This window comes from Agelaius tricolor, unplaced genomic scaffold (assembly GCF_023055355.1).
Source record: "Agelaius tricolor isolate 1412-34295 unplaced genomic scaffold, bAgeTri1.0.p SCAF_16, whole genome shotgun sequence".
NCBI classification, from domain to species: Eukaryota; Metazoa; Chordata; class Aves; order Passeriformes; family Icteridae; genus Agelaius; species Agelaius tricolor.
Window position 1 is genome coordinate 4903473 of NW_027269276.1, and position 11970 is coordinate 4915442.

Genomic DNA, 11970 nt, shown 5'->3' on the forward strand with positions numbered 1-11970 from the left:
GATGCAAAGTGTCACTGACCAGGCTCAAATTAAGGATCAAATGGAAAACTGTAATGGGTCACAATATTTACTGGGGTCACAGACCTAGAAATGTCATGTCTCTGACTCGTGTTAACTTCAGCTGGAATGGAGGCTGAGAGTGGAACAAATGCACTCAGGAGTTTACAGGGCCAGCACATGCTGGTGGCAATGCTGCTTCTTAGATTAATTAATTTCATAACATTTCCATAATACAGTTTTACTTAGTGTACTTTTCATAATCTAATTTTAGTTGAATTGCTTTGCACAATCTGCTCAAAATGTGTTTACGATTCAGAATTGTTAGAGTCCCCTTCTCATTTTTTGCTTAGCTGCCTTTGTAAAATCTGCCTAAATTGGTGAAATAAATTAGGGGAATCTTGCCAAAACTGGGTTTTGTACTATCCTAACATTCAAACCAATTCACTTGGGCCAGGTTTTTCAGCACTTCCCATGAATCCTCTCTTAGATGTACGTGAGCAGGAACATGGCTGGAAAAGTGAGCTTCAGGAGTGTGATAGATTTTTCTGTGGGAAGAGGATTTTGGATGTGGGGGCGGGTTTGGGAAAGCTGGTTCCAAATCACCCATTTCCAATTTGGGAACAGATATGGCCCATGTGACCTAAGCATCTTGTCAAGACAGCTTGAATTTGAAATTGTGAATATGCATGTGGATGAGCTACAGACCCAAAAGGATTCACAGGATGGTATCTATGTGAATAGCCTGGAATTCACCCTTGGGCAAAAGGTTGGGAGAAAGCTTGGAAAACTCGGCTCATGTGAGATACAAATCCTACAACTTTCCTATGACTCCCTTGGACAGTGTCAGTGGTATGTGCAACATATACATGCAAAAAAAATTCATGATCCCCTTCTGACAATTCCTGAAGAGGGAAATGATTTGGAATAAATTATTCATTACAGAACTACTCAGCTTTGGCAACAAATCTGCAGGTTAAGGGAGGAGGGGAGCTATTCTGTCTGCAATGGTGTGTTACAGGCATTCTCTATTTTAGGAGCTTTAGCTTTGTGAACAGTTGATGACATCCTGCCTCTTTCTTAATTTCTGTGCTTTTTGGGAGGTCCTCTAACATTCTTCCTCTTGAGAACTTTCACAGGACTCGGGAACCAGAAGGACAAAGCAGGGTTACTGCTGTTTAAAAAGAATATTGTTCCTGTGTTAGGAAAGACAGGTTCCAGCTCAGGTTTCCTCACACCTTGATAATCCTTGTACAAATACAGTTTTCTGCCCCAGGTCCCTCATTCCTGCAGTGAGCTCTCCTGTGTGTGGATAAAAGCAGAGAGAAATGAGCATCCAAGGACTTTTCAACAGCACCTCTGAAATAATACTAATAAAATATAAATTTCAGGAATGGTTATCTTGCTTCTTGAGTAAAAGACTTGAGTTCCTCCCATGCTTACAGTTAATAATAAAGGCATACAAGGAATGAAGCTCAAGGCTGAACACATCAGCATCAAGGTTGTGGGGTGTAATCCTTGTCCCAGATCTCTGGCCCAACTTCCACTCTCTAGGCAGGGTAGGACAACACTCCAGACATCACTGGCCATTCATTTTCATAGATATTGAACTTTTCTTTTTTTAATTAAAAAGAATGATTTTTTTTTTCCTCCTCCTGCCACTTCCAGCTGCCTGAACAGCTATGATGACACCTTACAAAGTTGCCATTACATTAGTGGTATTAGTATTAATCACACGTTGCTTGATACTGTAATTGAATAGTTTTTACGCAGATGATATTAACTGATAAAATATGGCATCCTCATGAGAAAACATTACCTTGAAATATTAGTGTTATAATATGTTAATTTCTATGGAGGATAGGAGCACAGATATATGAGGAGATGTAAATTTCCAGCACTTGTGCTGACAATTTCCATGTCAACATAATTCTTAGGAATTCCTACTCACTATTTTGTGATGACTTATATGATGATGTATAACAACTTAAGGGGCTTTAAAATGCAGTATTTTGACTAATGCAGGTTGGTAAATAGCACACGGGACTGTTTCCTCCTCTTGATTCTGGGAAGGCTGATGCAAGCCCTTGGTATCGCCAGGAAGTCACCAGCCCCAATGCTGAATCTCAAAGTGGGGGCTCAGATGGCTCTGGACACTTTGCATCTGCATTTGGCAGAGAGAGTAAAGGTTTTCATATCACAAATTGAGGGTGAAATAGAATAATAATTAAAAAAAAAACAAGGAGAAAACGGTAGGTGGTTAGTGCAGCACGTCTGGCAAAGCTGTCAGAAACTGGATTTTGGCTTGAAATCTGACTGGTAAAACATTGTCCAGACAGTTTATCCCAGCTGTGGACTCCTAATTCTGATCTATCTGTTTTCTGTATGCTCACCCCCAAGAAGAGTTGAACCTGACTGTGTACTTATTAGGATAAACTAAAGGGAGCTGTGCCAGGGCCCTGAACTGGACAGAAACCACAAGGCCTCATTAACAGCTCTTATTGCTAGGGGATAGTTTTTAACCAAGACAGCTCCTCTTGCCTTGCTGGCTTCTCATTTAATGGCACACCTCATGAGTTCCTCAAGAAATAATCTGGAATAACAAGACAAGAACCTGAGAGTGGAGAGGGGCACCCCAAAGATGGGAGAGATAACAGCAACAGAAGTTCTTGCATCCATAAAGAGGCAGCTAACCTGGCTGCTTGCTCTCTCTTGGGCTAATCTGAATTAATTGGTGCTATTTGTGCCTTTGATACTCAAATGCAGAGCCTGGGGGTGGGAGTTCTCATGAAACAAGTGGCCACTTGGGAGAGCCGTCCCAGGTCCAATCATGTCATGGGCTCATTTGTCTCCCACAGTAATTCACTACTCACTTCAGTCACTTTAAATGTAAAACAGCTGCTGCTGCTTAGCCCTCTTTTAAGGTACCTAACCAGCAGCTTTAAACCAATCCTGAATGGGTCCCATCCCATAATAGTCTCCCACACAGTGGTCATTTGGAAACAATTAACCCTTGATTCAAGATCCTCTTAAAGAATCCTTTTCCAGGCTCTTCTCTGCTGTGGCCCATTGCATCCTTGCCTTGCCCTTTGCATGGGAACAGCTTTATCCTTTGGGATTGCTGTGGTTTGTGCAGCAGTAATCACCCCTGTGGACCTGCCAGGGTTGCTGCATGGATTTTGGGCAAACCTCATCTGCACTGAAGAAAATTGAAGGTATCACATAAAACAGACTAGTCCTCTATTGGAAAAAAAGGAAAAAAAAATAAAGCTATTTGTTTCCTCTCTTCATTTCTCCTCGCACAGTACCTGGGGGTCTCATTCACATGTGTTTGGCATGGTTGCTACCCCTTGCCTCTCTCAGTCTCTGGTGATATGATGAACTGGAGATTAATCTGTTTTAAGGGGAAGCATCTGGCTTTGAGCTAATAAAATATCAATTTGTAACAGGGAGGAAAAGGCTCAGCGAGAGGTCTGCATGCTTAGGGCTTTGAGACCCAATTTGCTTCGGGAGTTTAATGCCACTTGTGAATTTTAGTCTGTGCTCTGAGCACTTCAAAACCTTTCTCCATGCAGCGGTCTCAGCTTTCTCCACAAGTCCCGTGTTTTCCCCTTGTTGGGGGTATCTCCCAGCTCTGGATCCTGCAGGGCTGCCCCCTCCCAGGCATCCCCCACCCTTCCCTTTTCCTCCTGACTCTGCGGCCAGATGTGGCGGCCCCTCGCTGGGATGTCAAACTGGCAACACCCTTGATCCAGGCAGACAGACACTCAATAGCCAACTTCTGGAAAGCCTCCCCCCGCACTGGCCGGCTCTGACACAAACCAGCTGAAGACATTGCAATGCCAGAAAGTGTTACAGCTGGGCTGCCTGACAGATTGGCAGCACACACGCTGATTTGGGGACTGCATTTGGGGGCCCGCAAAGTACTCACTGTCCAGGCACCGAGCCACTAATCACAGTTTACATTAGGCAATCAGATACTTTTCAACTACTGAATGATCTGCTCTTTCCCCCCCTTTTTTCACCTTACAGGACCCTGTGTGTGTATATACAGCACCTCGGTGCTCCACATCTGCATCATGTTTGGAGCCGTATGTAATGCACAGCTACCAACCTCAGCCCAGGCAGCCACAAGGAGCCCAAATCACTGCTGCTCTCCTTCTTCCTCCCACTCCCCCAGCCCGACTTTTGCCTGTTTCTGTGCTGAATCACTTGATTAATTTAACCTGGGGGTTACCTAGCTGTGGAAAAATCCTACAGGACTTCACACGAAGTGAGAGGCTTGGTGTCATTCTGTAGGGGTCTGTCAGCATATAGAACCCTAGGAGTGGCTTCAGATGCAACTCCAGAGATCAGATCTTCCCTGAAAACCATAGATTTTAGAGTCATTTTTCTGGCACGCTGCTGGCTTAATCACTTTTATGTTAGAAGTGTTTCATTAGGAATGAATCTATGTCAGCCCCGTGTGCCAATTCTGATCCCTGCCTTGGCCCAGCCACGGTGCTGGAGATATATGTTCCTGTAAGATAAGTGTGCCATGGCTGGATGTCTAATGAACATGGCCTCATTTACAATAAGAAGGACTTAGACCTGGCTACGACCCAGAGGTTCTATTCCAAAGAAATGCTGACATTTTGGAAAACCTGGGTCCCGGTCAGAATGAATAGCTGGAATTTTTATCTTTTCCAAGCCAAAAAAAAAAGAAAAAAAAAGGTGCTCTGAAAAATGTGCACGGTATTAAAACGTTAAAAACAAGCTAGGTGCCAATTTAAGGAAAATATGTAAACACAGAACATGAAAATTCATATTTTAATATAAACATATAAGTGAAATTAACAGAAATGTTTTGATGATGCTGAAATGAGGTATAATAACTTCTTCTCACCAAGTTTTTTTGCCACAGCTGATTTATTCCTATAGAAATGTTTTGATTTTGATGAAACTATATAGTTCCCACTGATAATTATTGTGTAAAAATAATTATGTGCACCATGTTAGAGAGCCCCAGACTTTTCCTACTGAAGAGGAAAGAGGGATCTATCACCAATATCTAGATAAGCTCCCAAATCTCCCAAGTTTGCTTGTGGAGAGTCAGCTCTTGGGGTTCAAGCAGAGCAAGAAGGTGCTTTAATGGTTTAACAAATGCTAAATTGTGCTTTGTTGGGTTAATATTGCCCTCTTCACTCTTTCTTCACAGACATTGCAACCCATCTTTGCCAATTATGGCTCAATTTCCCTATGTAAAAGTGCAAACACTGCTGCTTACTCATCTTTCCGAAGATCTCCTCTTACATAAAGCTCTGGTAAGCACCAATTAACCAATTCACCAGGTAAACACACCCCTGATGTGAAGTGGGCACCCGAACTGTAGTGCAGATACACAAAAAAATAAAAGAACAGGGTTTATTTTGCGCCCAGATTGCAGTTTTATGGTTCCAGGGTAGAGCTGAAGACTGTTTATTTCTTACCCTGGTGAATTTGGGATGTGACTACCAACAAACATCCCTAATGAGAAAATGGGAGAGGAAAGGGCTGTGGATGAGGTAAATACAGTGTATAACTGGGGAGGCACTGTGTGCAAGCACACACACTTAGAGTCTGAGCTAGAGCAGAGTGGACTTGAGAGATGTTATTACGCATTCAGGCAACTTCAATGTGCCACTAATAAAATTAAGTGTTGGAACATAAATGTTTTAATTTTAGTGCGAATGCTCCAAGCAATACCCCCTCCTGCACCCTTCTCTCCCACCCCCAGCCTAGACTAATCCATTTAGAGACAAATTTACATTTTATTTCTCCAAACCCTATTAGCATTAATATAAAGGTCAGCACTGAAAAGGCAGCTTCAGAAGCTAATGTGCCAGTGTGCTGTGCTCTGTGACCAGATGAGGGCACGTGGGTCTCTCACCCACTGAGTCTGACAAGAATTTGTAATTTAAGAGGGCGGTCCTCCTCTCCCAACATCCCCATAGCTCATGGAGATGATCAGGTCACCCTCTGGAAACCTAATGGGACTGCTTTCCCTGATATCAGAAGGGGCAAAGGGGAAGAAATCACTCTGTGAAAAACCTTCCATGACATGGAAAAAGCTGTATATTACAGATATTGACAATATTTAAAGGCTTTTGGGGAAAACAACATTAATTTTGGAAAAAATTCAGCTTCAACAGCGACGTGCTTTGGGTGTCCCTTATTTGGGATTTTATTAAGGGATTATGTGGCGTGCAAACAGAATAGTGCTGGTTGGGATATTTGGCCTCTCAGCCCATCTTTGCTTCTGAAGGAGTCCAAAATGTCCATCAGGAGTATCCCTGCAGCTGAGTGGTGAAGTCAGAGCCTTGAAGAGAAAATTATTCTGGTTTCAGAAGGACAATATATCTATACAAGAACTCTGTGAGCTTGATGGGGTTTGAGGTTTGGTTCCAACTGTGAACCCCACCCTGGGAAAAAGCTGAATAACCTGGACTAATCCCATTGAATGTACTGGGCCTTCTTTTGTGTATAAAATTACTTATGTGCTAATTTTTCAGAGGACCCAAGCCAAGGACATTGACCACACATGCTGGACATCTAATTCACTCATGGCTCTGTGTTTAAATCATGTGAATTTAATCTCAAGTTTCAAACAGATGTTTGGTCAGACTTAAACAGGAATGAAGTTAGCTTCATGTCCCGGATCAAGATCCTGTGAAATTCCTATTTTTGTATAATCACAAAGCAGATGCCAAGGTAAAGCCGAGTGGTCCAAATTAATGTCATTCCTCCAGGCAAACTACATCATCCATTACATTTGTTTTTCCCCCATTACACTTGTGAGGTCTTCCTCCTCCTACTGCTACTACTATTACTACTAATCCAACATTAAAAGCTAAAGATTTCTTTTAAAAAAACCCCATAAAAATAATAAATCTCGAGCCCCAAATAAGCTCTCAAGCCACTCTAGGCCGAGCTGTCTAATTCAAGGATAAACTGATGGAGCAGGTGGAGATGCCAAATGTCATTAAGTTTGCCAGAGCCCAGCGCTGAGGAACACAAAGGTGAGAAGTATATTCCACAACAAATGACCCCTGACCGGGAGCTCCCTGCTACCAGTCCCCCTCGCTTTTAAATTAAACCAGTAAGCCTACTTGAGTGTCTAGCTTGTTTCATTTGATTCCACTCCAGGGGAAATTCAGCCTCTCAATTAAAGCTTTTAGAGTTTCACATGTGAAACCAAGGCATGGAGGCTCCTGGAGCTTGTGTGGAGGTCTGAGGCAAGACATTTGAGTTCAGTTTCTTCCCCTGCTACAAGGAATGCTCGTGTTGTTTCACCTGGTGCCTCAGTTTCCTTTTCTTATAAATGTGCATGCCCAAAAGGCACTTTTAAAACATCCAGGTGGAAATATGTGTAGTGTGTCTTTTGCTTGTACATTCTGTCAGTGTTTCAGCATCTTCTTGAATTCTCAGGGTTGTATTAGTGATCTTCATTTAACTCGCTTTTCAAACAGAAAGCCATAAATAAAGAATCAATAGAAGAGCCCAGATGTGTCTCCATAGGTGAGGGCTGCAGGAATGCCATAGTTTTCATACCATCACACAGGCAGACGTTTGGAAGATTAGGGGCTGCTGAATGCATGGCTGGGGATCAGCACAAAGTTATTTGCAGTTGTTTCTGTAATCGTGTTGCTCGGGGAGAAAATTCACAGTATGTCTTGCTGCCTGCCCAGCTCCCAGTCAGGCACCCTGGCACCCTGCTGGGGGGTGCTAATGCCCTGTGCCATGCCAGAAGACATGTAAATTAATTAAGTGGCTAAACACTTGGTCTGTGTTTGTTTCTTTCCTGTTATGGTTTGGATTTTTTAGTATCTTTTTTTTAATAATTTAAATCTGTTCACGACTTTTTTTTGATGGGGCCACAAATAGTTTTCATGCATAGCAAATATAAAGCTGGGCATTTGTGGGCTCACTTTACATGAGTTAGGATGGAAATATAAGATGGAGATTAGGGTCTCTAATTCAAATATTCATATTAATTTACACAAAGATCCTGTTTTCAGGGGATAGAACTGAACATTTGGTAGTATGCATTTAATCCCATAGTCTCCAGGAAGGAAAGGTTCTGCCCTTCCTTATCTAACCTCCAGGGTCAGGTGTATGATTTCTTCTCTTCTCATTTTTGGGGGAGAAAAAAAGGGACAGTAAAACTTTCATTCTTATCCTGGTTTCCTACAGGGGTGACTTTTACCTCCCATTCCCATCTCCCATGGTTGGATGGGCATTTCTGCTCCTCTGCCTGTCCACTCCTGATAATTCTGAATCTGTCAAGAAATTTCAGATGGGTTTAAAAGAGAAAACTTTTTAAATCCTTCAAATTTGATAAAAAGAGATAGGCAGAGATGTGAAGCTCTGATAATGAACCCACTGAGGGAAAGACCCCAACTTGTGGTCAGTACTGATCTACTGATCAGAAAATTCACATCAGAGAGCCACTGCCAGTGCTCTGCTCACAGGCAAAGCTCCAGTTGGTATTTCCAGCTTCTTGGATGCCAGAGCCTCCAAGGACAGCCTTTGATGCCACAGGAAACCAAGTGGTTCTCCTTCTGTTAGCTACTGGCCTATTTGTTGCACGGATCGAGAGTTTCACTGAGCAAGGAAAAACTGAGGAAGCTGATTCCAACTAAAGAGTTGTATTTTGTCAACAGATCACAAGAAAACAACTACGTGAACTTCAGTGGTTACTGATTCACATTGTCATTAATAACACCATCAGATCTCCCCATACATCACCACGTAGTAAAGATTGGGGGATTTTGCTGCTTTAAGCCTTGTGTTTTAAATCTTTGCTGATGTTCCTGTCAGAGCTGAAAGAGAAGTTTGCATTACTGATGGGTAAACCTCATAAAGCATCAGGTAGGAGTGCTTGGTTTGAACAGGGAGACAGGACTTCCAGTGCTGTGCCAACACGATCAGAACTTCCTTGATTTTTAAAATGTTTAAAATTTTGGATGGCAAACTTGAGAAATATGGATTTACCTTGGAGATGCCATTTAGTTCTTGTTTTCCTTTCGGCAGGCTGTGGGAAAGTACTTATCTTATGGATGTTTTTGTTTCTTTTTTTTTTTCCCTCAAGTTAATTGAGCCCAAGCCCCCAGTAGCGAGGTACCTGACTGTTGGTTTTATGGACCACATCTGCACAGTATGGGCAGAGCCTTCCAATCCTCTAGACATGTTCAGCTGTACAGAAGTCAACGGAGCCACAATAAACGTGGAAACTCTGCTGTGAATGTGTCCCCTAACGCCCACTACAGCTCTCAAAGCCTGGCCCAGCTTTACTGAGTGCAAAACTAGGAATGAGCATTTTTTTAGGCACCAGTTTATTAGCTGGCTGTTAAAAACCTGGCTGGGAATTTGGAGAGGGGAATCTGTGGGTTCTTAGAGTGAGAATGTTCAGAGGTGTCCTGAGGATTTCTTTTGACAGAGGTTTGAATTGCTTTTCACTGTAATTGAAACACCTAGAAGTGACTTTACATCTAATTTAGATCAGATGCAGAGGGTGCAAGGACTAGCCCTCAGCAGTTCCAGACAAGGTGATTTTTGATTCTGTAAACCCAAACATGTATCTTTTGGTTTCATAGTGACCTACTCTGCAAGCATGTGAGTCCCCATGATGACATCTGAACAGGGACAATGTGGCACTGGAGAAATAAAGAAAACCAGACACCCTGCAGTGAGGAAGACATCAAATTAAAACTCTTTAGAGAAATCTCTCACTTCCTATTTGCTAAATCACTCATTTTGTAAATGTCTTTGCTGTTGGTGCTACCACATTTAATATGATCAATAGTCTTATTCTCTAGCGTTCCCCCAATTGACGGGTTGAAGATGCCAGGCAGGAGAAAAGGGGGTGGGATGTGGAGTGAGGGGGCTGGGAGGAGGAAACTGTACTTGATCCTTATGGAAGTCAGTTAAAATTAATTGGAAAAAGCTTTTAAAGACCTAAGATGAAGACCAAATGTATCTCAGACCTGCGGCCTCATCCCCGACACTGAATGCGAAGGTCATTGCAAAGCTGTAGATTTATGCGGAAGGCTTGGGTGATGGAAAATGAGACAAAAGCATTTGGATTTTATTATTCCATTTACTCTGACCCTGGGCCATAAAGGGTTTGGAGAGCCTGTTTTATGTATTCAGCTGGTTGCCACACTGACAAGCATTTGGAGCCACTTAAATAAACCACCCCAACCCACAGCTGCAACAACACCATATCAAATACAGGTTAGAGTTGAAATGTAGAGCCAGCAGCACAGCGTCTCCAGCAGGTGCATGTGGAGTGTTTTTTAACCCCCTTGGTTTTGGAATAGTTCCCTTATTTATCTATCAGCTTTGATTTAAAGACCATTTAATCACCAGTATAACTCCAGGTTAGAGCATGCACACACACACAGCACTGACACATGCAAGATGCTTTCTGCTGCTCCTCCTAATTCCTGGTTTTTCATGGGACTAACACAGAGTTTGAAAACCTCCTGTTTTGGGCCCAAAACCAGGCAATTCTGTCCTAAGTGCCCCTTTCCCAGGTTGTTCTATACACACACTGAATCTCTCTGATTCCTGGCAGGCACCACCGCTTTGGAGAAACAAGAGACAGGAAAGAGTAATGTATGGAGAGGGGGAGAGGGAAAGAGGATTTTGCTTAAAAAGAGGGGAAAATAGAGCATGTGTTTGGACTGATGACAGCAAAACTAGGTATCCAGGCATGCTGGGAAAAGGGAAAAGGCAGACAGTCAACTGCACATCCAGTCACTCAGAAATCAGTGGGAAACCTAATATCGAGTTTCTTAATGTGTCTTGCACGCTGAATGTGTAAGATGTTGAAACTCTCCTGTGGGCTACAGGATGTCTTGTGCCGATGTGAAGGTGTAGAGTTAAGCTTAAGTAATCCACAGACATTCAGATTTTCTAAGGAATTCGTTTTCACCCTGCCTGCCCCTCTTTTGTTCCAATTTTCCATTAATTTTGTGTGATTGTTCCTGCTCTGGCTCTCAAATGGCAATATCACCACTGTGGATGCAAGTTCTTCTGAAAACCGCTACATTTGCTCACACAAGCCAAGTTGCTCATTTATTAGATTTAAGGAAAGCAATTCACCTTTAAATAGGGATCACAACTACTCAGGGCAAAACATTGAGTAGCCAAGAGAGTTTAAAAAAATGGCAAAAGTGTATGTCAAATACATTTGAGTAACAAAGCAATTCCAATCTCCTCTCAATAACCCACTAGCTGGAGAAAGAGGCTAATTTATGTGCTGTGAATTTTGCACTCAGCCTCTTCCTAGAGGCTATTCTTTCAGGAGAGAGTTGAAACACATGATGGCTGAGATGAAATGTTGGAAAAGACTGCACTGCTGTAGTGGGTGTTTTCCAATCTTGGCTAAATGAGCACAAGACAATGGTTTGTAGGACTTTTAATTTCTAAATTCCCATTTTCTATAGTTTATTTTCCTCCATAGCATGTTTCCATAGGGATCAAACTGAATTCTAACCAACACCTCTAGTCATGTATTACTAGGAATATTATGACAAAAGCTAGGGTAGCCGGGACATCTTGCAGTCTTTTAATTTATTCTTATTTTGTGTTATTCATATTTAATTTTGAGTGTCAGGCATTGCCTAATCTACATATCAATCTAGAATAAAATAGGAACTGATAATGTTTAACAAAATTCAAGGCCTCTTTTCAAATTAAGTGTCTCTCATGAGAGTGAAAGGACAATAATACCAATTCTTGCTTTCATAAAGCAAGAGAATGCAGTCAGCTCCATCTTAACCTTGAAGATAATGTTGCATGACAGACAGCTCTCCTTTGTAGTAGATGCAAACCCAAACTAGAAATCCCAACCTTTGCTGCTCTCCAGCATCAGGAGGGAATGATAATCCGAAATTTGCTTGGCTAAACCAACACAGATCTTTAATGGCCTGAGAGCTGCTTTGTTTT